At 45.5% G+C, this 27,660-nt stretch overlaps 1 long non-coding RNA gene across 1 annotated transcript; it reads left to right on the forward strand.

Annotated features, from left to right (window-relative positions):
• Window positions 1-435: 435 nt before the first annotated feature.
• On the forward strand, window positions 436-4,159 carry LOC123185332 (uncharacterized). Its single transcript, XR_006493344.1, has 3 exons — window positions 436-481; window positions 1,412-1,462; window positions 3,955-4,159. It is a non-coding gene; the product is annotated as an uncharacterized lncRNA (long non-coding RNA).
• The last annotated feature ends 23,501 nt before the right edge of the window (window positions 4,160-27,660 follow it).

The raw sequence follows: 27,660 nt of genomic DNA on the forward strand, positions 1-27,660 counted from the left end.
ATATGGAGGCTAAAAATCAGGCCACGTCTGGCTTATCCGGCTAACAAACTCCATCTGGCTAACAAACTGCGTCCGCTGTCCCCTCAACTCTCTTTTGAACAGCAAGTCTTCTTTTCTTTTCTTAAACTAGATAGAAGACGGCGGAGACGAAGGTCCACTTCCGTCCGGCTGGCCACAATTCCTTTGACAGGTTAGCAAATTATATACGACTTCGCTAGTAGCTAAATTGATTCATTTACTGATTAGTCTGCTATTTCCTTAGTCCCAGATTGCTTTCAATCCCTCACAAGATGCACCTCCGTGTTGGCAAGTATTGACTCCTCCAATTGGGTATGCCTCTTTTTTTTGTCTTGTCATTACGAAGAAACGATCTATCCTTTAGCATCTTGGATGTTGCTTTTAATCTCTATTCCATCTCCTCATCATGTAGGTGTAGGGAGACGGGGACACTAGGATACGGTCTGGATCGAATCTTCCTTGGGTAGTCTGCTTTTCCAAATTATCTGATTACATATGTTCGTTGTGGCATCTCTCTCGTCATTAGAAGTATCAGGGATATAATGCCCTAGATGCATAAAACCTTTTTTGTCATGGTGTATATAGCCCTGGTCTCTGGATGTGTTTGTTCTGTATTTAATCATCCAAATATGGTGATCCCATGGTCGGCGTTCCGGGAAGCCCCTATCCAGGCTTGGTCCGTCGTTCGACTCGGTGATTATTATTTTTTTAATTATTTTTCTTGTATGAATGAGTAGATTGCTCACTGTTGCCGCTCTGGAAGCCGATATACAGGCTTAGTCTGTCGTTCAACCATGAGGAGTTTTTTTCTTATCATTGTATATGCATGGGTCAATAAGTTGCTCACTGTCGGCGTTCCGGGAAGCCTCTATATGGGCTTGGTCCGTCGTTCGACGGTGATTTTTTTTTATATGTATGAATTGATGACTTGATCACTGTCGGCGTTCCGGCAAGCCTATATATGGGCTTGGTCCGTCGTTCGACTGTGATTTTTTTTAAATATATATATATGAATATAATGACTTGATCACTTTCGACGTTCCGGCAAGCCTATAGATGGGCTTGGTCCGTCGTTCAACTGTGATTTTTTTTCTATATATGAGTTTGATGACTCGATCACCGTCGGCGTTCCGACAAGCCTATATATGGGCTTGGTCCGTCGTTCGACGGTGATTTTTTTTATTTGCCATATATGTATGAGTTTGATGACTCGATCACCGTCGGTGTTCCGGCAAAGCCTATATATGGGCTTGGCCCGTTGTTCGACAGCGATGTTACTGTTTTTATTTTTGGGGGGATGAGGAATATTTTCAATCACGCGCACCTGTTGTTGTTTCTCATATTCCCTTTTTTTATGCATCAAATTCAAATATTGAAATGCTTTTTATTGTAGATACTATCTCTCGTTGCAGACTGCGTACCTCGGGGTCATCTCTTCACCTTGGTATAATATTCAATCTTGCACTTTCATGTACTATTTTTAACTTCCTGTAATTTCATACGTATACCGACATGCATATTTTCCTTGCATATAGATGGAGGAAGTCACGACACCATCTTCGTCTGAGTCATGTAGAATGCCTTTATCACAGTTGGCCAAAAAACACCTATTTGAACCTGATACTAGTGAGCTAGCCAATCCAGTGATTACGAAGTTAGGCGTACCACACGGCCATCCTGAGCTTGGACCACGTGGATGGACGGCAGGGCCATCTTTCTCAGCTCGTTGTTATCAACCTCCCGCACCTGGGCCCAGACTTGATGAAGCCTCAACCCTTGGGACACATATGATATCCAAAGGTTTAGGCTGGGAGAATCATGAGGTTGAATACGCTCCAATGCCTCTTGGATATCTTGAATGGGGTACTAATGTCTTGAAGAAATATCATACCCATCTGAAGGGGAGTGAGGAAGGTGTGGATTATGTCTATGGAGCCATTTATTGCTCTTTAGGCGACTACTCTGTCTCCCCTTCTCTTTTAAGGTCTTTATTGGAGAGATGGGATCCCAACACCAACATGTTTTTGTTCTCGTCTGGCAAGCGTACAGTCACACTTCTTGATATGCATCAGATCGCGGGGTTGCCCCTTGATGGTGAACCTTATGAAGAATATGTTCCCCTAGCTGATGAGTTGGATCCTTCGACTCTTTTGTACCCCAACTTCCTGCCTCGGCTCCTAAAAATTTGGACCAAGCTTGCCGTGGGTGGCAAAGTAGGTTTCAAGGAATGGTGCGACTTCTTTCACAATAGTGGAGTAAACTCTTTTGCTACCGAGAGCTTAGAAGACCAGCGCGTGTACACTACAGCTTTTCTTGCCATATGGCTTTGCCGCTACGTCGTTGTTGGTGGTGGGCCATATATTCGCCCTGGGGTATTAGTGATGGCGGCATGGATTTCCCTAGGACGACGCATCTCTTTGGGCCCACCTGCTCTTTGCTCCCTTTATTACTCACTTCGGCGAATTTCTACTCATCCGATTGGCCCTTCATTCATACATAGGATTTGGCCAGTCCACTACCTTGCTGGATGGATGGGCGTGTACCTCAAGAAACCCTATGGAAACAGAGCAAGAACACCAAATTTTCCGAGCTCCAGAATTTTGGCGGTACAACCTAATATGGTGAACACCATGTTTAAGACGCCACGTCATTTTACTCCTAAAGAGGCACATGCTTTCCTCGATGACTATAAGAATATTGCTTGGAACCCCCATTCTCTCACTATGGAAGGTGTGTTCAAACCCAAGAGGGCTTTCTTAATTTCCATTCGTCGAGGCATGCTGCCATGGAGGCGTGGTACTATCACCACCGACGTGTGTATAGCTGAACCATATCGAGTGGCACGACAATTTCGTCTTGACCAAGTTGTTCCCTTTTCTCCTCTAGCGAGCCTGTATACTCAAGATGAAATTGGAATCGCCTATGCTTTTTGGTCACACCTATTATCCTTGGCCCCTGAAGAATTGCACTATTTTCCTGATGATGATCGAGTTGGGAACACCTCTGTAGCATGGGCTAATTGGTGGAAAAAATTTCTAAAGCCTTTCGCCGACATTCTGGACCATCTTTGCAATGGCAACATGACTGGGAAGACCCCTTATGATGTAAGGATAAAAAATAAGCGTGCACTACAGCACAACATCAGGCCTCGACCATTGTCTGACAAATATTTTATGGTGGTGAGGAGAGTACCTATTGAGCACCGTGACCAACATGTTCAGTCCCTTGAGAAAGCAGAGACACCTATTACAGATCAATGGAGACTGGTCCTCTATAATTATTTAAATGATGTTGTTGCTGCTCAACCGGTGAAGTCTAAAGAAGTGAGCTCAGGCACATGTGTGTCCATTTTTCATTATGTCTCACGTACTATTAAGTACTAACTTGAGTTTTTTTGCAGCTACGGCGGGGCAATGTACTGAAACAGAATGCCCTAGCTGGGTCCTCCTCTGCTCATCCGCTATCAGCGGATAATGATATATCAGACACTGCCCCATCCGCTAGCGGAAAAAGACACAGACAATCTACAGCGCCTCACCTGGAACAAGAAGAAAGGCTGCCCTCAAAGCGCAAACTTGATTTCGGCCAAGAATCCAATTTTTTAGAACCAATAACATTGGATGGTCCATCATTAGATGTTGAACTCAGTAACTTTGTTAGTGAAGAAGATTTTGGCCATGTCCTCACGGGAGAAAAGGACCATGGCCTTGGTGACCTCTTCAATTTATCTGTCGAGGATTATATCATTGGCGAGTGTGGCACAAGTCGTCCACCTTCCAGCCCGGGTGTGGTTGAAATTGTGCCCCCTACCCCTAGTGCTCTTGGTTTCTTGTCAACTTTACCTGGTAGTTTATTTATTTATATATCTAATTAACTGGTCGTGTTTATGGACCATCATTATCATCAGTTCTCATAACTCTTCTGTCTTTTTTTTAGGTTGCGAACAAGAAATTCGCCACTCACAAGACCCTAAGGTGATGGTAGTATCAGGAAAAGACGCAGAGATGGACTGCAGTTTCGTCAAGGACACGTTTATGGAGGCTACAGATTTCGTGGTAAAACGAGCCCTCGAAGGACTGAACGACTCTACCCTCGGTGATCCCAAGCGACGCATCATGCTTGAGAGCGTTTCTCAGACGCTTCCCACGCAAGTACCTGAGGTAGCTAAGGTGCAGGCCATGTTGGTCGGGCTTATTGATCTTTCCAAGAAGTTGGAGGTTGGCCAGACTAAGTTCACGGAGGAATCCGAGCGAGATGAGCATGTTGTTGCTGAAGTAGGACTTAAGATTAAGTCTGGCCATGAGGTTTCCAAGGCCATAATTGAGGACTTATCTGCCGTAGAAAAGAAGTGCACTGAAATGGAGGCACGTGAAGCAGAGTTGAAGGCCCAGTTTGAAGAGGTTACTGCTACTTTGCACAGGCTTAAGTTGGAAATGGAACAACGCCGACAAGCACATGATGCCCATAAATCTGAACAGGAGAAGTTGGTGAAGAGTGTGCAGGATACCAATGCTGGCAAACATGCAAGGCTTGCTGAATTTAAACAAAAGACAGCAGATTTAAAGACTGAAGCAAGTCAGTTGTTGAACAGCCTGCAAAACTGGCGAGCTCTTTGAGAAGGCGTAGACTTTGTTTAGTTCTCTTTTATCTGGCCATTTCAATTCATCATTTTCTTTTGAATCACTTTATGTTCAGTACTCAGTTTCGCTTCAAATGTAGCAGTACTTTGTTTATTCAGGTGGGAACTCCAAATTTTATGCATGATGTGCTAGTACGCCAGCTTTGACGTTGAAAACATCCTTATTTATTTACACTATCGTTGTGTATGGCCTGCAGCCTTATTCATTTTATTCTATTTGTTTATTATATAAATGCATGTACGTACCCTTTTTTTTACGACGGTTTAAGCTTATGAAGTCTGGAGCCTGCTTGATGTTTATCTTTTATTACCCCCTTTTTTTTACGTCACAGTTTATACTCGTAAGTCATTGGAGTTTTTTTTTGTGCCCCAGTTTATACTCGTAGGAGTGTGGAGTATTTTGGATGATCTTTTTTTTTGGCATCACAGTTTATACTCGTAAGTCATTGGAGAGTTTTTTTTGTGCCCCAGTTTATACTCGTAGGGGTGTGGAGTATTATTCTTTTTGTGTGCCCCAGTTTACACTCATGAGGGTATGGAGTATCATTTTGTTTTTTACTCAAGCATAATAGCGCTTAAGGAATTTCCCATTTATTGGTGGCGGGCAATACTTGCCGTCAGGGGAAATTATCCTGTATGCACCACTAGAGTAGACCTCTTTTATGATGTAGGGACCCTCCCATTTTGGCTCGAACTTTCCCCCCATCCGTCGTGTAACATTCATTGGACGGATGATGGTGAGCACTAGGTCTCCTTGCTTGAATGACCTCCTTTTAACGCGCTTGTCGAAAGCACGGGATATTCTAGCCTGATACGCCTCTAAATTTTGTAATGCCTGAAGGCGTTTTCCTTCGAGCATTTCGAGTTCCTCAAGGCGTAATTTTATGGCCTCTTCTTCAGAAAGTTTCTCCTGAATAGCAACTCTAAGCGAGGTAATTTGTGCCTCTAATGGCAGAACTGCCTCTCCTCCAAATACGAGGGAGTATGGTGTCATTCCAGTTGGTGTACGTGTTGTGGTTCTATAAGCCCACAAGGCCTCAAGAAGTTTCTCATGCCACTCACGCTTATTTCTAGACACGACTTTCTTTAACAATTTGCAGAGAGTTTTATTAAAAGCTTCCGCCTGTCCATTAGCTGCCGGATTATAAGCCGTAGAATAGTGATGAATTATTTTGAATTTCGAGCATAACTTATCGACATGTTTATTTTTGAATGGTCCCCCGTTGTCAGACATGATACGGGAAGGAACTCCGAAGCGATATATGAGGTGTGTTCTTATGAAGTGCTCCACGTGCTCTCCCTTATCCTCTTTTAATGGTATAAGCTCGGCCCATTTAGAGAAGTAATCGGTGGCAGCCAGGATAAATTTGTGCCCCTTTGATGATGGCGGATTAATAGGTCCTACTATATCCATTCCCCACATTTCAAATGGCCATGCAATATTTGTGGGATGCAATGACTCATGGGGTTGATGTATGAAATTACCATGTACCTGGCACTCGTGACACCTTTTTGCAAATTTCATGGCGCCGTCAAACATGGTAGGCCAATAGTAACCAAGATGTCGCAATTGATAATATAACTTAGGGCCAGATTGATGCGCCCCACACACCCCGGCGTGCACTTCATTTAAGGCTTCCACAATTTCATTCCCTGCTAGACAGCGGAGGAGGATGCCATCGAAAGAACGCCTATATAAGGTATCATTTATACATGTATAGTGAACTGACCTTTTCCGAACTCTAGACCTTTCCGTGGAGTCTAGAGGTAAATATCCATGGAGCAAGTATTCCAGGAAAGGGCTTCGCCAGTCTCCAACTTCAATCTCGTAGATATCTGCAGTCATTGCAACCGACGTCGTCGTCTCCTCTTCCTCGGCGAGTATAGGTAGGATTCTGCATTCTTCAACACGAACGTCCATCATTTGATGTGAAGTTAATGACATACTAGCGGCTAAACCTACTAAGGCATCAGCTTTTTCATTCTGACTTCTTATAACATGCTGAATATTTAGATCAGCAAACATGGACATGAGCATTTTGGCTCGTTGGAAATAAGGCATTAATTATTCTTTCTTTACCATGTAAATTCCCAGTAGTTGGTTGATCACTAACTGAGAGTCACCATAAACAGTGAGTGAATCTAACCCCATATTCAGAGCTAATTCAAGCCCAATTATCAAAGCCTCATATTCAGCTGAATTATTTGAAACTGCTGAAGTTAGGGTGAATGAGTACGGGATTATTCCTTCACTAGGCGTCACGAAGACGACTCCAGCACCTGCCCCTGATCGTCGACATGCGCCATCGAAGTACATTTGCCAACATGTACTAGCAACTGATGTAGTGAACACATCTTCATCCTTCATGGCCTTTTGTGGCACAAACTTTATATCAAATTGCGACAAAAACATCGCCCACTTAGCCAGTCTACCTGAAAGCACCATTTTATTTAAGATGTACCTGAGAGGGTCTGCTCTCGATACGAGGTGTACAGTATGCTCTAACATGTAATGGCGCAATTTTTGTGCTGCAAACACCAATGCGAGACATATCTTTTCCATGTCCGGATAGTTGCACTCAGCCCCCACGAGGGTGCGACTAAGGTAATATAGGGACATTTCCTTTCCGGACTCATTATTCTGTGCTAAAAGAGCTCCCAACGACATAGGCATGGCTGCCGTATATAGGATCAGAGGACGATCCTTAACTGGTGCACCCAGGATAGGTGGGTGTATAAGGTATTTTTTAATGTCCAAGAATGCATTTTGGCATGCTTGGTCCCACTCGAATGAGACACCCTTCTTCATGAGACGTGAAAATGGTTTACATCTTCCTGATAAGTTTGAGATAAATCTCCTAATATATGCTAGATGACCTTGGAAACTCTTTAGTTCATGTAGGTTTGTGGGTGGTGGCATTTTAACGATCGCTTTTACTTTACTGGGGTCAATTTGGATGCCATTCTTTGTGACCACAAAACCAAGAAATTTTCCGGAGGAAACTCCAAACGCACATTTCATGGGATTCATTTTCAAGTTATGTTCCCTCAGACGCTCGAAAACCATTGCAAGATGTTTCATATGGTCCTCCTCACGTTTTGATTTTACTACTATGTCATCCATATAACATTCAACAATTACATATAACAACCCATCTAAAACTATGGTCATGGCTCGCTGATATGTTGCCCCTGCATTTTTGAGTCCAAATGGCATGACCTTATAACAGAATATGCCTTTGGGTGTCCTGAAAGCCGTTAGCTCTTCATCTTCTGGCGCCATTTTTATTTGATTATATCCAGAATATCCATCCATAAAAGAAAATATTTCATGATTCATGGTAGCATCAACGAGTATTTCAGATATAGGTATAGGAAAATCATCTTTAGGGCATGCTTTATTTAAGTCCCTAAAGTCTACACACACACGGATTTGACCATTTTTCTTTTTAACTGGAACAATATTGGAAAGCCACTTAGGATATTTAACTTCCCTAATGAATCCAGCAGCTATGAGTTTGTCGACCTCGGCTTCTATCTTGGGGAGTAGCTCGGGTCGATATCTCCTTTGTGCTTGTTTTACTGGGGGTACATCATCTTGCACGGAAAGTTGGTGCACCGCTACCTCTGGATCCAAGCCTGGCATTTCCTCGTAATTCCAAGCGAAGACATCTTTGTTTGCAGAAAGAAACTTACGATATTCCTCTTTCTTTTCTTTGGACAAACGTGCACCAATAAAAATCGGTCGAGGATCCTCGGCTGTCCCAATATTTATTTCTTCCAAGTCATCAATAGTTGGCTGATTACCATCCTCCATTTGTGGGGATGCCTCAGTTGGGTCTACAAATTCAGTCGAGGTCATACAAACCTCATAGCCCAGCCCATGTCTTTTTTCTTTCAAAGGCTGGCCCTCACGTAGAGCTTCGAGTTGTTCTCGGGACAACGCCTTTTCAAATGGCGCTCGCTGCCCCCGGCCATCGCACAACGATGGGCCAGTGAGAGTATCATATCCCATTTTCTGCATCATATACAAAACTCGGTTATCGTACAGAGAAATAGGCAATGACTCATCATCTTTATTTTCCAAGGTGATATGAACCACATTTTTATTTTCACACTCATGCGGCTCCTCTTTATCCTGCTCAATTTTATGTTGAACCAAAGGAGGTAAGAGCATAGGCATTTTGGTACCTTTTTTAACAGATGATTTATCGATGACACGGAATATTGGGTCACCCTCTTTCCTTTGGTCACTTGGTATATACTGATAAATCTTTCGGCCAGATGAGGATTCCGCAGTATTTTTCTTTACCATATTTGACTCAGGTACTATTACAGGCCTTGGCTTGTGTACTTTTTCAACAGGCTCAAAGTAGAATTTTGCATCAGCGTAGAAAGATTCAGCTACGGTGAATGGTCTCTTATCTGCAAATATTCTTACTGTTTCTCCAGATTTCTCTTTGTACTTGACACACTGATGGAGTGTGGATGGCACAACCTGATTTTCATGCAACCATGGTCGGCCCAATAGTGCATTGTAAGATGTGGCTGCATCAATCACATGGAATCTCATGTATGTAGATAATGCTTCCATTTTTAGTACCAAGGAAATGGTACCCATGGCCTCTTGACCTGACTGGTTAAAGCCGTGAATGACCACATTTGACTGACTCAAATCCTTAGGGGAATATCCAATCCTTTTCAATGTACGCAGAGGCAGCAAATTTATGGCAGATCCACCATCTATCATTATGCGATTTGTTGGCAAGTCATCAATCTCACCAAACATAAGAAGAGGCCTGTTATGCTTCTTCGCTCCTAACAACATGTCCTCATCCGTGAATGTAATATTTAACACATCATTTAACTCAGCTTCAGTCTGTGAGACTTCCACTCTATAATCTTCAGGAAATGACAATGCCGTAACTAGTGCCTTACGTAAATCCGAGGAAAGAGACAAAGCATCATACACAGAAAGCATAGCTGGTATTTTCTTCAAATGAGAGATTACATCATACTTGACCGACACCTTAGAAGGTGGGTCGATTGTCTCATTCTCGGTTACATCTTTGTTCCTAGGCTCCTTTCTAGGTGGAGGATGTGGGTCAGCTAACTGGCGACCTGATCTAAGGTGGACATGATCCACTTCTGGCGCATCTTCTTCGGGGAAGTGAAGAGACTCGCTATCATCCTCAAACACACCTATAGTGAGAACGTTGAATTCTTCACTAGGCGGAACCTTCATGCGCTTCACCAAATGCTGATATTTCTTTGGTACGAAGCGCAGAGGAGCGACATCTTCCATCACTCGGGGTAGTGCACGGCGTTTTGGCCGCTGCTCCCTGCAGTCTTGGGGTTCTTGAGAAGCTGGTACACTGGGCCATCCATCACGGCTGCAGGGAATGTGAGCCTCTCTTTGACGCTGACCCTGGGACGTGGTCCCATGACTGAGGCACGGGAGGAAGCCTGAAGAGATAATTGGGGTAAATTCATATCCTGATGTAAAAATCATATCATCGTAAGTTGGCCTCATATTTGAAGATGCGCAACTCACCGAGCTATCTTGAAGAGTGGCAACATTTGCTGTAGCCATCTTCTTTCCTTTCTTTAAGCTCTTGAGGAGGTCCGTATCAATGGTCCCCTCATCGATCATTTTCTGTATGATATTCTTCACAACGAAGCAATCTTTGAGTGTATGGCCCAAAATGCGATGGTAGTGACAGAAATTTGGGTCATTAAATTTTGAAGCTTCTTCTGGCCTTTTGGGCTTGGGAAGTTCTATAAGACTCAACTCCTTTAAACCAGTGAAAAGGTCATCAATTTCTTCTACAGGAAAAGAATACTCCCTGCTTTGTCGCTCGTTAAGAGTTGGCCTCCTACCAACCTGTGCATCTCGCTGTCCTTGGTACCCTACAGGTGCTCTTCTGGGTTGAAACTGAGGTTTTACCATCGTTGTCTCCATGGCTTGTGCAGACTTGGGTTTCATCGGTAACTTTTCTCGCTGACCACCTTTGTCTGTAGGCTTGTTGAACGTTGTTTTTGTTCGACGGGCGACAAGTTGCATATAATTTTCTATATCAGTGGATTTTGAAGCCAACTCTTCAAACGTGAGGGGCCTCACCCCTTGTAACTGGACAGCCACTTCTGAGCGGAGATTGTTCATGCACATCCGCACTGCTTCTGGCTCAGTGATGGGCTGTGGGCAGTGAAGACTTAGGTTTCTCCATCTATTTATGAAGTCAGCCGCCTTCTCGTTGAACCCTTGTTCAGTTTGGGTCAACTCAGTTATGCCCACCGTCCTCTGCGTGCTATAGAAACGCTCAAGGAATGAGTTTTGCATTTGTTCCCATGTTTTTACGGAGCTTGGAGGTAGCTTGCTGTACCAGGTAAAGGCAGGCCCAGACAATTTCTGTACAAACTGCCTAAGGAGAAGTGCTCCATTGTTGGCTGTGTCTTGGCAAGCAGCAAGGAAGTGTGCTATATGCTCATGGGGAGATCCACTCCCATTGAACTTACTAAACTACGGCTGTCTGTAGTTTGTTGGGAAAGGAACTAGGTCCACATCGGGTGGGTATGGCTTAACATACCCTGGCCGCATAGAGTACTGAGTTTGCATCAACTGGGACTTTACCCCCTCAGCAATCATCCTTTGGATCGCCTCAAGGTTAAGCCCTGCTCCTCCATGTTGGCTGCTAGTACTTGCACCACCATCCCCTTCATTTCCTTTGTTCTGGTTATTGCCCATATGAATACGAAGGGCTGCTAGCTCGTCTTCCTTTTGTTGGAGTGCTGACGTAAGGTTGGCTAATTGCTCCTCAACCGAACGAGTTTCATTTGTAGCTAGGACTTGCTCTGTATGCCCTGCACCATGGTGAAGTTCTATCTCATTTTCAGAAGGACAAGGAGTGCTATCTGATAGGGGATTGTAAGACCCTCCATTGCTTGACCCGAGTTCTTCATAATCTGAACCCTTCTGGCTGCGCGTCATGCGGCGAGGACCTTCTACAACAGTCTTGCGTGCCTTCTTCCTCTTAAAGTGCGTTGAAGCTGAGGAGGTTTCGCTACTGTTGTCTGTCACCGCTTTGACACCAATTGGCATTGCGTTGAAAACTTCAAATGAGTTACCTGAGACTTTCTTGCGAGTTGGCCATGGGGCGAGAGTTCTGGTAGTCTTCCTTTCTGTACTTGCCATTTCTTTTGCCCCATTTCCTCCACTGACTTGGCTTGTTGATGGAGAATCTCTTCCTTGTATTCTGCTATACCCCAAATCAGCTCGTACTGCCATCTCTCTTTGTTTCAAGGCAGCCCGCTTTTTGCATGCATGAGCAGCCTGCTTCACATACTCTTGTCGTCGTGGATCTGCTTTCACAAATTCTTCATATTCTGGCCACTTCGAAAGAGTTTCTACACGCCGCATGATGGCGCCACCAACATTATCAGCAGAGATAGAGCATCCTGGAAGTATTTCCTTCAAAGCTTGGCAAACATTCTGTGTCATGACGGCATGGAAGCTAGCATGGCTTCCCCCGCGGATCCTTGCATTGATCTTCCTTTCTCTATTTCTGATGGGATATGCCACTTGCTTCCGTTGTTGATTGGTCATGTTTGCATCAATTTCCACTGGGAAATCAAGCCATGCACGGTGAGCCCTCTACCGTCGACGACGACGACGTGCTGGATCAACTGAGCCTTCAAATGATGGTCTTGGTGCTGGCACCGATGAGGACAAAGGATCTGATATTGTAGCAGTTGGATCCACATGACCATCTTGGAAGTCATCTGAAGTGACAAACACCCCCTGCCATTGGAGCGAGCGTCTATTGCTTGGCTCACCCACTAGGCATGGTCCAATGGGATTATAGCCCATGGTGGGGATAAATTCAGGTGCATCAACACGAAGTTGGTTTCTTGGACGAGCCGATCCTTCATGTGAGGAAGACTCAGTGTCCTCAGGCATTACACCTTTTCCTTTGTCCACGGAGCAAGCCCTTTGAGCTACCCTTACGTTGCTTGGGATAAGCTTATGTGAGCTTTCTCCTGACCCTTCGCACGCGCCCACCCTAAGTTTTGAAGGTGTAAGGGGCACAGCAACTTTGGTCGATGTAGTTGAAGCAGATTGTCTTGGCGACGCCACCTTTAGTGATCCCGTCTGTTTTGCAAGAACGGGCCACTCTTCGGGTGTCATGCGAACAACCTTTGCTGGTACCTCATGGCTCATGACCTTGGTAGGTGACATCTTTGTGAAACCAGGAGGAACTGAAGTAGATGCAGAAGCTTCGCGTACATGCTGATCCTTAGATGCTCTTGCAGCTGCACGCATCCTTCTCTTTGCTGACTTTGTGAGAACAGGAGTAAACCCTTCCTTCAGTTCAGAAGAGACTTCCTTTTCTTCTGGCTTAGTTGAGGATGCAGCTGTAGTTTCCAAACTCTTGCTAACTGCAGCCACAAGTGGACCAATTGGCACATCCAACCAAAGGTCACCAAAGCGGAGTGTGACAAACTGCTGGACTTGTCCCTCCATACCTTCAAAATAAACAAAACCATATATTAGTTTTCTTCCTTCTTTTTTTTGCGTATGTGTACATAATGTTTTATGCTTTATGTACTATGGAAATTCATATGTTGCAATCCTATGTTAGAATTCGAAGATGAGGGGAAAAATAGGTCCCACTGGGCGTGCCAGAATCTGATGACGGGAAAATGGCGGGCGTGAAACACGCGTCCACGTCATTGATACAGAATGAAATTTAAATGCATAAAATAAAAATAGAATCAAACATCGCAGGTACATTATTTCCAGAACTCTTACATTTACATAAAAATTCTGTTAATTACATCTCCGAAGAGAAAACCCCTGATTAAGAATTCCAACATATCTATTACATAAGATTGCATCACATTCCTATTACAACATTCTACAAGAGAGATCCTCCTCGCGGTCGACGACGAACTCCTGCTTGGTGAGCTTGAAGTTTGGTTCCATGCAAGTACTCCTCTATGATTTTATGTGTGATGTTTGGGAATATATTTCCTAGCATGCAACCATTTTTGTGTGTTCAACCTCATTTATATGCGGAATGCAGGTTGATTTTGACTAGGCATAGTTTTATCCTAGGTTTGGCATATAGGATATGTATATATTTTCCTTTGGGAATTTTATATGACATCTTTGGTTTTGGTGGCATGTATATATGTGACATGCCAATTTTAATAAGTTTCGCATCATCACATTACTACTATCACCGCGCGACACTGATATGGTGCCCGTGTGTAGCGTAATGGGCTGAAGCTTTCTGACACAAGTTTGATGCTTTTTATGGTGCATATGATATGTGCCATATTTTGTTGACTCTGACTTTACACGGTATCAATACTAACCACGCGGTGCAATGATATGACACACACGTATAGCTTGACCCGAATGGAGTTTGTTTATGATATTTTTATTTGTTTAAAGCCTATGTGGGCTACATGAAATATGCTTTATCATGTATTTTGCATGAATTTTGTATGCATATGTGGATATGGAGTGAACTTATTTTTATTAAGTTCTGCTTTACCTGTATTACTACTAACACCGCGTGGCACTAAGATAATGCCCGCGTGCAGCATAACCAAGCAAAGGTTTGTGGAGCAATTATGGTGTTGCATGAGTCGTATGACATCTATCATTTTTGGTTATGTTTGTCCCTCACATGGTATTAGCACTAACTCCACATAGCGTCATTTCATTGGCGCTCGTGTGTAAAGTAAGTTTGTGATATTCATTTGTGATGATGCTAATAGTTTAGGCCCTTATAGCATTGGAGCATGTTTGTAACATCTTTTATATGACTTTGGCCAAAATATGTAGCATGAATGTTTTATTTAGATTTTATCTTACTTGTATTACTACTAACATCGCATAACACGAATATCGTGCCCGCGTGTAGCGTAACCAAGTAAAATTGGTTTATGACGTGCAATTTTGATGATGCTAATAGTTTAGGCTCTTATAGCGTTGGAGCATTTCATGACATGTTTTATTTGACTTTGGACCAAATATGTGACCTAAATACTTTGTTTAATAAATTTCTTTTTACTTGTATTACTACTAACACCGTGTAGCATTATGATAATGCCCGCGTGTAGTGAAACCAAGTAAGATTGGTTTTTTTACGATGCAACATGTTTTATAATCAATTTTGCATGATTTTGGTTTTTTGGGTGTATAACATGAACACATTTTCAATAAGTTTTGTCCTGCTCGTATTACTACTAACACCGAGTAGCATTAAGATAATGCCCTCGTGTAGCGTAACCAAGTGAAGCACCATTTTATATATTCTTATTCGTATTACAACTAACGTGACACATAAGGTCCGTAGCGTAACCGAACAAGAATGAATTCAATTTAGCATATTCGTCATTTCATTCCAACTTAGTAAGATTCATTTTTTTATGACCAAATTAAGGCAATTTTTATGAAGTTTTCGTGCCTATGATACTGTCTTGATTCGTATCCGCGGATAGGGACCAAACCAAGAAACGAGACGATCGTCCTGGCCTGTATCGCTAAGGGGACCGAATCAAGAAGGAGATCATTAGGATGAAACATATGCAACATGCAAAAGGAACATGCATGCTCCTTTGCTCGTACCGCGAAGGCCGAACCAAGGACAATTTTTTTTATGTAGATTAAACATGCACTTTGGTTTGTACCGCAGTGGCCAAACCAAAGGCAAGAATTTTAGGGAGATGAAACTTGCTTCTTGATTTGTGTGTCCGAACTGAAGGCAAGAGTTTGGAGTGGATACAACATCAATTCTTTGGTTTGTACCGCGATGGCCGAACCAAAGACGAAATTTTGAAGTAGATTAAACATATACCTTGGTTTGTACCACAATGGCCGAACCAAAGACAAGAATTTTATGAAGTGAAACAGCTCCTTGATTTGTACCGCGATGGCCGAACCAAAGGCTGGAGTTTTAGGAGAGGAGGAAGAAGAAATCTCCCTGACTTGTACCGCAATGGCCAAATCAGGGGCTATGAGAGAGCCATGAATCTCACCTTCAAACCTTAGCAAGCAAGTCGTCTGCGTCCTCCTTCTTTTTCTGTATATGCTGTGTGTGTGTAAATTTAGCAGTGGGAGAAACGATCAGCGGCCGACCCTAGAGCAGTCAGGCATCCTGGTATTTATAGGGCTGGGTGTGCAGCAATGGCCTTTGGAGGCTGTCGCGCGCGCCAAGGAATCAACCTGCACGTCGCTATCGTGCAGGACGTGGGAGCGGGAACGTGGATGGATGGTTGAACGTGGGTAGGAAACAGAGTGATGCAGACTTGGTCTCCTGAGTTGATTGATGGGACTTCGGCGGGAGCGCGCATGGCCCTCTGGCCCAATTAGTTTAATGACTTCCCTTGATCAAGCTCTATTTAAAGATGGGCCTGCTACAAGGCACGTATAGGCTTCTTACTTGATTGTTTAATCGGAGTAGCCTTTGCATATGTATGGGACTGTGTTGATTAGCTCAAACAAATTAATGATGGGCTGTGAGGGCCACACCCCATACGTTCGTGCATGTACGCTGCCAAGCCTGCATGCATGCATTGGTACATGACGCATGCTCGTACCAACTAAAGATTTAATTGATGCTAAATTTTCTTTAGTCACCAATTATATCGTCTATGTATTTTGTTAATATGTCGTGATATTTACGCCGACGGCGCGGCGCCCCTGGGTGTTGTTCCTCCTTCCCGCAGGGTCGTCATGGTACTCTCCGGCCTTGTCCGTCTTCGAGGTTTGTCTTTGGGTGAAAGCCTTTTGCGCTGCTATAGCGGGGTCGGCTGATGTCGTCGTTCCCGGGTCACTTTTCCCTTATGGAAGTCATCTTGAAGACTAGTTTCCCTTCGCGTTTTCCCTAGGGTGGACATGCAGAGTTGGTCGCAGGTAATCCTCCTGGTCCCGACGGCCCAGTGCGTCAATGGGTGCGCCTATGTTTGTTTCTCGCTACGACAGAGAAGTCGGAGCTGCGCGTGGCGGGGCCCCCGCGACAACGATGATTCCATAAGGGCGGTTTCAGCGGACGGTGCTCTCGGGAGATCGCGATGGACTAGGTCGTTGCGAGGCTTATAACTTTCTCTTGCAATGTACATCAACAAAGTTGGAGCTGCCGGTCGTCGATGTCTGGGTTGATTGAGTTGTTGATTGATTAATTCTTTTTATCATCGAACGTTTTATTTTTGTTGTTTTGAATTTATATTTTATACATTTATTTATCTCAGTCAAAATCCATGTCAACAATAATAAGGATTCACTTAAAATAGTACATGAGCGAATAGAGAGGTCAATTGGACAGTTTTCCCGAGCAGTAGCGAGATGTGTGAGGTAAGATACACCGCTGGGGCTTTTAATTTTTCTTATTAATTTGTTTGTTTCACCCTATGAGTGGTGGGACCCAACATACTACGTGGAGAGAGGTAAGGTGACTAAGGCTGCATTATTTCTGCACCACTGTGGATAGTCTTACCACCAAAGCCACATGACACGATTATGATTGAAATCCCAATGACTCCCACACACACAAAAAAACACGGCATGCTTGTCACACGAATGCAGGAATGTATAAAAGGTTATTTTCCTCTCGCTGAACATAATGGGAGGGTTGTGTAGCTGGTTAGCCTGTTCGCTCATCAAACTTGAGGTCTCGGGTTCGATAACTACACTTGAGCATAATTTGTGCCAGGAGGATTCTTTGACTGGTCAAAATGGATGGATACGGAGCTATACGATCTCGTAGTGACCGTATAATCACCTCATCACGTATAAGCTGCAACCTTGGCACTTATTTTCTAGGGTTTGCAGGCTTCACACTCTCTCTCCAGTATATATATACATGCTGGAGCCTTAGCACTCTCTCTCCAGATCTAAACAAGACTTCATTGGCCTCTCTCACCCTCTCCAGATCTAAACAAGACTTCGTTGGCCTCTCTCTCCCCTCACTGCTGCTCAAAGAGCCGGCAAGATCCGTCCGTTGGGAAGGGAAGAGGGCTTAACAATGTCGCCGTCGGCGAGGGAGGGAATCCACTACCGGCACAGCTGTTCATTCACCTAGCTGCGGCGCGGGAGGGCCTCCGACCCCTTCTTCTTCGCCACCGTCCCGTCGTCCACCGAACCACGCCCTAAGAACCTTAAGGTATAATTTACTTACTCCACATGCATTGCTCTAGCTGCATGTATACCATGAATCTTGGACGTGGTTAAAAGAGGAAAGGAGTGGTGGAAAGTAGTGGGAAAAGTTGTATAAAGCATGAATCTAGGACGTGGTTCAAAGAGGAAATGAAGGGGGAAATTTATATAGCATGAACCTAGGACGTGGTTCAAAGAGGAAAGGAATGGGGGAAAGTAGCGGGGAAAGTTGTATCACATAAATCTAGGATGTGGTTCAAAGAGGAAAGGAAGGGGCGAAAGTACTAGTATAGACTGGCTATCCAGCACGTACATTGGTCGAAAAGGGAAAACAATGACAAACATAGTACGCACATCTGTAATGAACTGATCTTTTGTTTTGGGGGACAAGGCTGTAGAGTTTGAGCAGGACTAGATTTGCTGCTCTCACATAGGGAAAGTTGTCTCAAGATAACAAAACTGGGACCAACACAAATATGCTCCTTGGTTGTTTGTTCTTTGTTGCAACAGACTGTGCATGACCACAGTACATCAGTAGATGCACATGGTGCTGGTGCGTCCACTGTCCCATGCAACTCATTAGTTGTTGTTAATCTAAGGCCCTGTTTGGTTAAAAACTCCGTAGTCCCTACCTGCTTGGTTCCAGGGACTAAATATGGACTAGAGGTTATTAAATGACATGCTAAAAGACCATGTTACCCCTAGTAATGAACTAATAGAGACAAGGTGTGATGCGTGGCAGGGGCAACTGTTGGAAAAAGTCCCAGAAAGACTCCCTCGTGGTCTTCTTTATTTAGTCCCAAATGCCCACTTTTAGTCCCTAAAAGTCCCTCCTGTTTGATTAAGATGGGACTGACATGGAGTTTTTTAGTCCCTACACCAAAATGTCCCTGTAAACAAACACCCTCTTTTAATGCCGCTGGAAAATTGATACAATGCCACAGTTAAAAGCAAATTACTTGTTTAACGAATTTTACTGTTAATATTATCTCTATGTTAATATTAATCAATGCCACTGTTTGAGAAATGCTACTGTCTTGCTTTCTTTCCCATTTAGATAAGGTAGATGCTTCTTTTTGTTGGCTTCTGTGTCATCCACCATTATTGACCACTAATTGTTTCCTTTGCACCTCTGTGTAAACAAGGTTATCTACTTCACCTCGTTGCCATTGTGACCTTTTGTTGCACTGCACAAAACACTTTTGTTTTAAGAGTGTTTTGTGCAGTTCAACCAAAATGTCACACCGACAATGTTGCTTGATTGCTTGATCTTAGTGGAACTGCACAAGAGGAGATCTTACTTCCTATCCGTGTTGGAAAATTGGTTCAGATCTTCTTCTTGTGAGTTGTTTGAATTCCGCATCATGAGAGGTTAGTACTAGCCATCTTTCACATGATTCTGCAATGTGCTTTCATATGTTGTGCTACTTGTATGATAATGTTGCTTGATTTTAGTGAATTACACAAATGGAGACAAGACTTCCAATCTGTATGTGCATCATAATATCCCATTGAGGTAAGATAAGGATATTTCACAATTGTTGGCCTGTATTTTGCCACTTTCATCAAAAAATTAAGTTTAGTAATATACTTGTGCTCCCTAATTGACATGCCAAATCTTACATTGAAGGCGAAGCTTGTCTGTTATTGAACCAAGTGATGAAGGGGAAGAACAAGTGGAAGAAAAACAAAAATCAGCTCCCGGTGCTGTAATGAAGCACTGGAACTATGATGACACAAGTAATGATATAGTTTTGCATCTTAATTTATTGCTATGGCTGGAACGAGCAACTGTTTTGCCACTGATTTGATGCCACTCTTAATGTAATACGTAATTATCTCTACTTGTGCAAACAGGTATCCTCTTTGAAGATACCATATATTTAGTGGACCTGCACAAGAAGATGTTGGAAACATTAAACTAATCGAGGAGTATATAGTAAGCATGGCCACCACCATAGATAGAAACAGATGGTTCCAGAGAAGTTCTTCATCTATATGCTCTACACAGTAAGCCTCTTGACAAAGGTTGGTACTCGCCCACTGATTTCGTCCATATGATTGAGCTTTGTCATCTCTATTGGTGTTGTGCTACTGTTTAGATACTGTCATCAAAAATTGGTATTGTCCTTGAGAAGAGCTTCATCTGTGTTGTTTTAAATATTTCCTTTCCTTTTTTCGAGCAAACAGGGATGCTAGCATTTAGTAGTCCTCTTGTCTTTGCACAACAGGATCATCTTCCTCTGAAGAAGAATATGGAGTACGTGAAGTGACTAGTTCCGATTATGCCAGGATGAAGAAGCCCTGTCTATCTTCTCGTTAGAAGGAGCAGTTGAAGGATGGTTACATTACTTCCCACAAGACCAAACTAACTCCAGCTCAGATGGACTGACAAATCTCCATTTTTTGCTATGATGTGCGAGTACAATGTTGTTCTAGGATTCTTTCTCGTGAGTTCCATTTTTCTAAAAGTGTGCTCTACATGGACCATGTAGGTGTCTGTTTAAACTGTCAATTCATAGTACAATTTGCTTTATACTAATCACTTTTTTGTATTTATGCAAGCAGGGGTGCTCAGCTTGATTTCAATGGGAACTGCACAAAATGTTCATGAATACATCGAATCATTCATTTCCACCCACAAGAAAGGAGGTGCCGATAAGTTCAAGGCGTTGCAACATATGAGGGCAAAATCATACAAGCTACGCGTGAATTTGGTTGATTTTGGTGGAACTGCACAAAAAGAACAGCTGGTTTATTTAGCACGAGGTGCCATGTCAATGTCCGAACTGATGGCAAACCATGCCCATTCCACAATCGTAGGCATTTGATATTTTGGAATGGGACAACCTTGTCAAATTTTGCTCATCGATTTTAGCAAGACATGCGTTTGATATTTTCGAATGGGATGCCCTTTGCTGTCAGTAGCGTCGATCAATTTTTTCTTTATTCTTTAGTTGTGAAGTAAATATTGCCTCTGACATGTGAGTTGCTGAGATGCATAATCATCGATTGTTTTGAATGTTCTCTATGAATTGCCAGCCCTGTGTGTTTGATTGCAATGTACAGAAATGCTAAAAAGCTGCTCAAACTCTTTGTACTCCTTCTGTTCCTTTTTACTTTGCACATTGTGAAAGTGCATACTTTTTTGTATAAGATTGGTAAAAGTAGAGATACTTTGACTGCAGACAAAACTTGTATGCAGACTAGAAAGGACCGAAGGGAGTACATGTGAAACTACTACAAACAAGGTGATCACCTTGGGAATAATGCTAGTACATATTGTTTTGCAAGTTCATCCAATGCCAGTGATAGAGGAATTCAAACTGATCGAAATAAATTCATTCATACACGGTCGGATTTCATATAAACATGCCGGATTTCATTACATTTCATACATTCTTCAACTAAAAAGGGGTGCGCTAGAGGTATAATTAATTAACCGAAGCTACCCACCTGTGTCCAGCTGAGCCGAACAGAAGCTTGAGTGACTTAACTGCAGGTGCAGTTGCGTAACTGACAGGTGGCCTATTGGGCTCACATGTCAGTCAGCCAACTGCACCAGTAGTTAAGTAGAAGCAGCATTCTTCTTCAGCGCAGCTCTCCGACTCCACGTCGCCGCCAAGAAGCTAACCGGCCGTCACTGGTCAACCCGCCTAGCTTGGCTTCAACCGGAGGGTAGCAGTGGTGGACTTACTTGGACTTGATCAGCGACAACCTACCATGTTCTACTCTTCCTCGTTGTCTGTGTGGCGCGACCTCGTTGGCAGCGGGGCGGGGCCTCGGCGGAGCCGGCGATGTCCTCTGTCTCGTTGCCGGTGGGCTGCACCTTAGCGGAGCAGTGGAAATCCTCCCCCACGTTGCCGGCAGGGTGGGGCCTCGGCTGAGCCGGTGATGTCCTCTGCCTCCTTGTTGGCGGGGCGGGGCCTTGGCGGAGCCGGCGGTCTCCTCTGCCTCGTTGTTGTTGCCGCGGGGCCTCGATGGAGCAGGGCCTCGTCGACGCCAGTGGAGCAGGGACTTGTCGGAGCCGGCATTGTCCTCTGCCTCATCTCGGGCTCGCCAAACAGCGCCTCGCCCGCTTCATCGCCCTCTATGTAGGCGGCCGCAGCCTCCGCCACCCGCATGCGGTACCGCCAGCGCTCGAGGCGGCCCTTGCAGGTGGAGCGGTACGAGTCGGAGCAGGGCCTCCTGCTCTGCCCGCTCCGCGGCGATCTGCTCCTCCACCTACAAGTGCTCCTGGAGGAGATGGTGGTTGTAGGCGGCATCAGCCTGCGCCTTCCTGAACTGCTCCTCACGCATCTGCCTCACTGTGTCCATATATTGGGCATAGGCCTCGCCGATGGTCATGGTGCAATGCACCAGCGAGGATGGCGCGGAGGAGGGGGTTGGCGCCGGATCGTCGACTACCATGTTCTCCATTGGGACGTCGTCGTCCTTCGGCTGCCTGCCGGCCAGTCAGTTGGCAGCAATGGCTGCCATCTCCTTGTGGTCTGTCGTCCGCCCATCCCGAAGAGCGCTGGAGGGCGAGGAAGCCATGGTGGGAAGTAGTGGTGTGGACAGGAGAAAGGGAACGGATGCGGATGACTGCGGCTATGGCCGGCGCAGCAGTTTATATAGCAATGGTGGGCGGCAAAGGGATGGACGTGTGGCGCCGGAGTAGCCGCCTCGGCAACCGCGTATCATTAATGTGGGCGGCAGATGGATGGACGGATGGCACTTGTGTCATTTGAAGGCGGAGCAATTGCCTGCACCGGGAAGCGGGGCGGGCGGCGCTGACTGTTTCGGGCGGAAAGCGCGCGCGGGCGAGGAGATGACTTTACCTGGAGAGGATGACAATGGGGACCCACCATGGCCATAGCCTCACGTACGCAAGTGCCTCCTTATTATATATATATATATATATATATATATATAACTATAATTTATTTTGCTTCCTTCTGGTTTTCTGACATCACGGTCCCACACCATTGTCAACTTATGTACTCCCTCCTTTCCGTTTATAGGGCTTATCTGAAAATTTTAGTTTTTCCATTTTATAAGGCTCAATTTGGTTGTTTTCCATCACATGTTAAGATTTCAAGGTGCATTAAATCATTGCATGCAAGTATTAAGAGAAAATTGACCAATGCATGTACTTTATGCATGCATGCATTGCAATTAATGCATTGATAAACATAACTTTTTGAGGATAACCAGAGCATTAATTAGGTGCTTTTGCAAAAGTACAAAAAGTATTCCACCACTCGCCATCTACCATGATTAGTGAGATTTTTGAATTGAGCACTATAAACTAGAAAGGAGGGAGTAGTCAATAAACGACAGAATTGCACAAGAAGCGGCCGACAGCTGGGACCAAGCAGCTCGAGCAGTATTTGTGTTTTTGCGGTGTGAGCACTGCAGAGTTTTCTATGTTTAGCCCAGATATTAATTTTTCTCCTCCGAACAACAACGAAAACATCGCTGCAGGTATTAACTGGGCGGGCTGTGGCCCGTCTAGCCCAGGCCAGATATCCAGCCCAGATATATTTTTTTCAAGCTGAAAATAGCTAGCCCAGCTATACTTTATTTTAGGAATACGCAGGCAAGGTCAAGTTGTTATTTTCTGCCTCGCTAGGTTGCAAATCTTTCCTAGGAGGGATGCATTAGGCTTAACAAGAAAATGGGCTTTAAGAAATAATAAATGGGATGTAATTATAAAAACTGGGCAGTAACTATAAAAAAATGCACCAAACACGTAATTACTTTATAAAACATTATTTTTGGATATTGAAAATTTTAATTTCATTAATTGTTGCGAGCGCAATGTTTCGTTGGATTTTTACGTAATATAAATTTATATTGAAATTGTATTTAATCGGACTAGAAATTTCGGGATAAAAATATGGGAAATTTTATTCAATTCTGTTTTGAATGGTTGGTTGAAATGGGCTGTACTTTTAACAAACTGTAAATGGGCTGTAGTAAATTCCATTAGAATTCAAAAATGGGCTGCACATTCTTACAAATCTCAAATGGGCTATAAGTTCTCCGCCACACACTTCTGGCCTTACTAAGTTGACGCGTCCCCTAAAAAAACTGAGTTGAAGCGTATGCATGGCTTTGTCAACTTATAGTCAACACACGTTCTAGCAGCAGTGGCCATTGGATGTCCATCCAACGGACGCCGTGCTTCTTCTTCAATCTCGGATATTCTAGCTTCACCCGCCCAAAAAATGATTCCTCCCCTGACATCTGGGGCGCACCATTTTGGAAGCTGACCTGTGGGCCTACTAAGTTGACGTACCAAGGGCTTTCTCAACTTAGTCAATATAAATGATTCTAGCTGCAGTGACCGTAAGATGTCCATCCAACGGTCGTCATGCATCTTCAACCTCTGGTCTTCTTGCTCCAGCCGCCCAAAGCAGCGCCAGTCGTGCCTCCTGCCTCCCGTGGCCGGCTGTGCTGCCGCGGAGGCCTCACCGCCCCCTACTACTCCTACCGCTGGCCAGGCCATCCCTCCACTCACCCACACCCCCTATTATTCTACGGTGATGGCAGCGCAGCCGAACCAGTGAACCCTCGTACTCCTCTCCGCGTGTGCATCCACTGTCGCCTCTTCCCCGGCTCCACGCCGTCCCCTTCCGAGGCCTCGCCGTCGTCCACCGCCGTGGTGCTCTCGGCGCGGCGTGGTCAACATGGTCAAGGAACGACTTCCATCGGACGTGGACTGTACGTGGAGAGGCTGACAGCTGGGTCCACAGCAGCCGCAAGGAAGAACCTCCTTATTACGCGCAAAATAATTATTCCTCCACCTGACAGCGGGGACCCACCGGATGGGCCACCGTATTTCGCGAAAAAAATGATTCGCCCCCTGACTGCTGGGACCCACCAGCTACATCTTTGCACGCAAGGAAGTGCGTCTGAAAAAAAAACCGATTCACCCTCCTGACTGTTGGGACCCACCAGCTACATCTTCGCATGCAAGGAAGTGCGTCCGAAAAAAAACTGATTCGCCCCCCTGACTGCTGGGACCCACTAGCTACACCTTCGTACACAAGGAAGTGCGTCCAAAAAAAACGATTCGCCCCCTGACTGCTGGGACCCACCAGCTACATCTTCGCACGCAAGGAACTGCCTGACAGTCGGGACCCACCTGGTCGAAGTGTACGTAGCGTTGTCATTCTGGTCGCGAACGTGTACGTACATATATACTGGTCGATGTAGAGGCGCACACGTGTCGTAGTAGAGGCGCGCACGTGTCGTAGTAGAGGCGCGTACGTGTCGTAGTAGAGGCACGCACATAGCATGTACACGTACGTGCAGCGGCTAGTGTGCAAGAAAGAAAATACGGCCACGTATGTGTACATGCGGGCGGGGTCTCGAACGCCTACTCGCGCATACATACGGCCAGGGCTCGCGTACATGGCTGGGTCGGAACGGAGAAACAACATCGTCATCGTGTTCATGGGGAGGCAACAAAATGCGTCGTGTTCATGGGGAGGCAACGGAATGCGTCTTGTTGATCGGGAGGTAACAGAACGCGTGGGAGCCAACCGGCTGGGTCGGAACGGAATGCGTCGTCGTGTTCATCAGGAGGGCTTGGACGGAACTAGCAATGGAAACGAGGCCTGGCGTACCGCAGAACAGAGGAAACGGCCTTGTGTTCGACTGGACACATTTGAAACGGGATCCTGTTCATCGGGAGGGGTCTGGCGTACCACAAAACGGAGGAAACGGACCTCCTACGGTCGAAACGGGGGTCCTGTTGATCAGGAGGGGTGTGGCGTACTGCAAAACGGACGAAACGGACGTCCTACAGTCGAAACGGGGGTCCTGTTGATCGGGAGGGGTGTGGCGTACTGCAAAACGGACAAAATGGACTTGTGTTGGAGCGCTACGGTCGAAATGGGGGTCCTGTTCATCAGGAGGGGTGTGGCGTACCGCAAAACGGGACTCCACGGGATACTGTTCATCTCCACCATGGACCTCCTCCAGCCTCCACCGGGCTACCGTCGACCTCCTCTAGCCTCAACGGGCTCCTGTTCATCTAGCCTCCACCGCGCGCTACTCCACCGGCTACTGTTCAACTACCCCTCCACGGGCACCCCTTCATCGTCTATTGTTCATCCAGCCCTCCACGGGGTCGTCCTGTTCATCCAGAGGCAACGCCACGGGGTCCTACATCCACCCCCACCACTCATTGTTCATCCACCCCCCCCCTGCAACGCTCACTGTTCATCCAATCAATCGGCTTCAGTTAGCAGCAGTAGCGAAGGAATCGCTCGATCGGGTTCAGTTAACAGCCATCGATCGATCGCTCGGGTTCAGTAATGCGTAGCCTGCAGTGCAATCGCTCGGGTTCAGTTAGAGCCCAACGCCTCGCTCGGGTTTAGTTAGAACCAATGCCTCGCACACACACGCGTACGTGTACGAGAGAAACATGCATCGCTTGGCCCCCGACCACCCACCGTAACCGGGAACTCCCCAAAATATTCCTCGCCCTCGCTTCTACCACGGTTTTTTCCATCATGGACGGCCCAAAGAATGTCATGCAACTGCATCTCCAGCCCGCCCAGGACGAAAAGCCCATTTTCTGTCATGATTTTTTGTCATAGAAGTAGGAGCCCACCACATCTATGATGATACCGGGTTTCGTCACAATTATCGTCATAGAAGTGTCATATGTATGATAGAAAAAAATTCGTTTGGCCCAAAATGTCACGGATGTGTCTTTTTTTGTAGTGTCGGGTGGGTCCTACTGGCGTTGACTCTCTCCTCCTCGTCCCTTCTTCCTCCTCTCGATCGGGCACAACCGCCAAAGGAGTCCGCGCAGTTCGGCGACCTCCCCGGGCGGCTCCGGCCACCTCCGCCGGAGTTTTGGTTACCAAAGTGCTTGGGGGTCCGAGGCGCATCCGCCGGTGGAGTGCACGGACGCCGGGAATGACGGTAGGGATGACTTCCTGGAGGAGGGCGGACGGCGCAAATTTAAGCCGAGCACCGCGGTAGCCATGGTGGCATTGGACGGGATGTGGAGCTCCTTGAGCTTGTTGGAGCAGTCGGGGAGGATATAGGTGGGAGTGGGGAGGAGGCTGGTGAGCTCGGGGACGCTCGGGATGGGCTTAAATAGGTGGGGTAAGGCGGTTCGAGCTTGGGTGCCGCCGCTCGCGTTCGGCCGAGGCCCTGGCGATGTGCAACAATCATGGGAGGGCGCAGGAAGGCGACGAGGTAAGGAACAGACGGGCCACAGAGCTCATGGGGCAGAAGAGGTCGAGGGGAGAAGCAGCCAAGCGCCATTAATGCATGTCGGCACTGCTCACTCATGGGCGCGTGGCGATGAGCACCGACGGAGACGCTTCCGAAGAGGGAGATGGCTCCAAGAGGACAACGACGATGAGAGGAAGCTAGGGGACATGCACGTGCTTGCTGAGACGCCAGCACTAGTTGTCTTGTGGGGAGTCCATCTAGGGGAGGTGGCAACTGAGGTGGTAGCGCGACCAAAGATACTGTAGTTAGATGGGAGTTAAGCTCTGAGTGTTGCTGCATCAATCCTAATCATGATGCAGTGATCACCATAGTTGAAATTAGAGCCAAATAGAATGTCTGGGGAGTTTAGGTTAGGAAAGACTACAGTCCTGTGCATTTTGGTGGGATTTGGACAAGTATTTGATATAGTTGCTTTACAACTACATAAATTTGTCCAGAAACAAGAAGAGGAAGGAGCACTCACTAGGAGTGTTGAATTAAGCTGAATGTGGACATGGAAGGGTTATTTGATCATATGAGAGTGCTATAAAAACTTCATGCCATTTGGCCAAACCAAAATGGTAACTCCTCCATACAGCACCTCTTTGGGGAGAAA

Source organism: Triticum aestivum, chromosome 2A, assembly GCF_018294505.1.
Source record: "Triticum aestivum cultivar Chinese Spring chromosome 2A, IWGSC CS RefSeq v2.1, whole genome shotgun sequence".
Lineage (NCBI taxonomy): Eukaryota > Viridiplantae > Streptophyta > Magnoliopsida > Poales > Poaceae > Triticum > Triticum aestivum.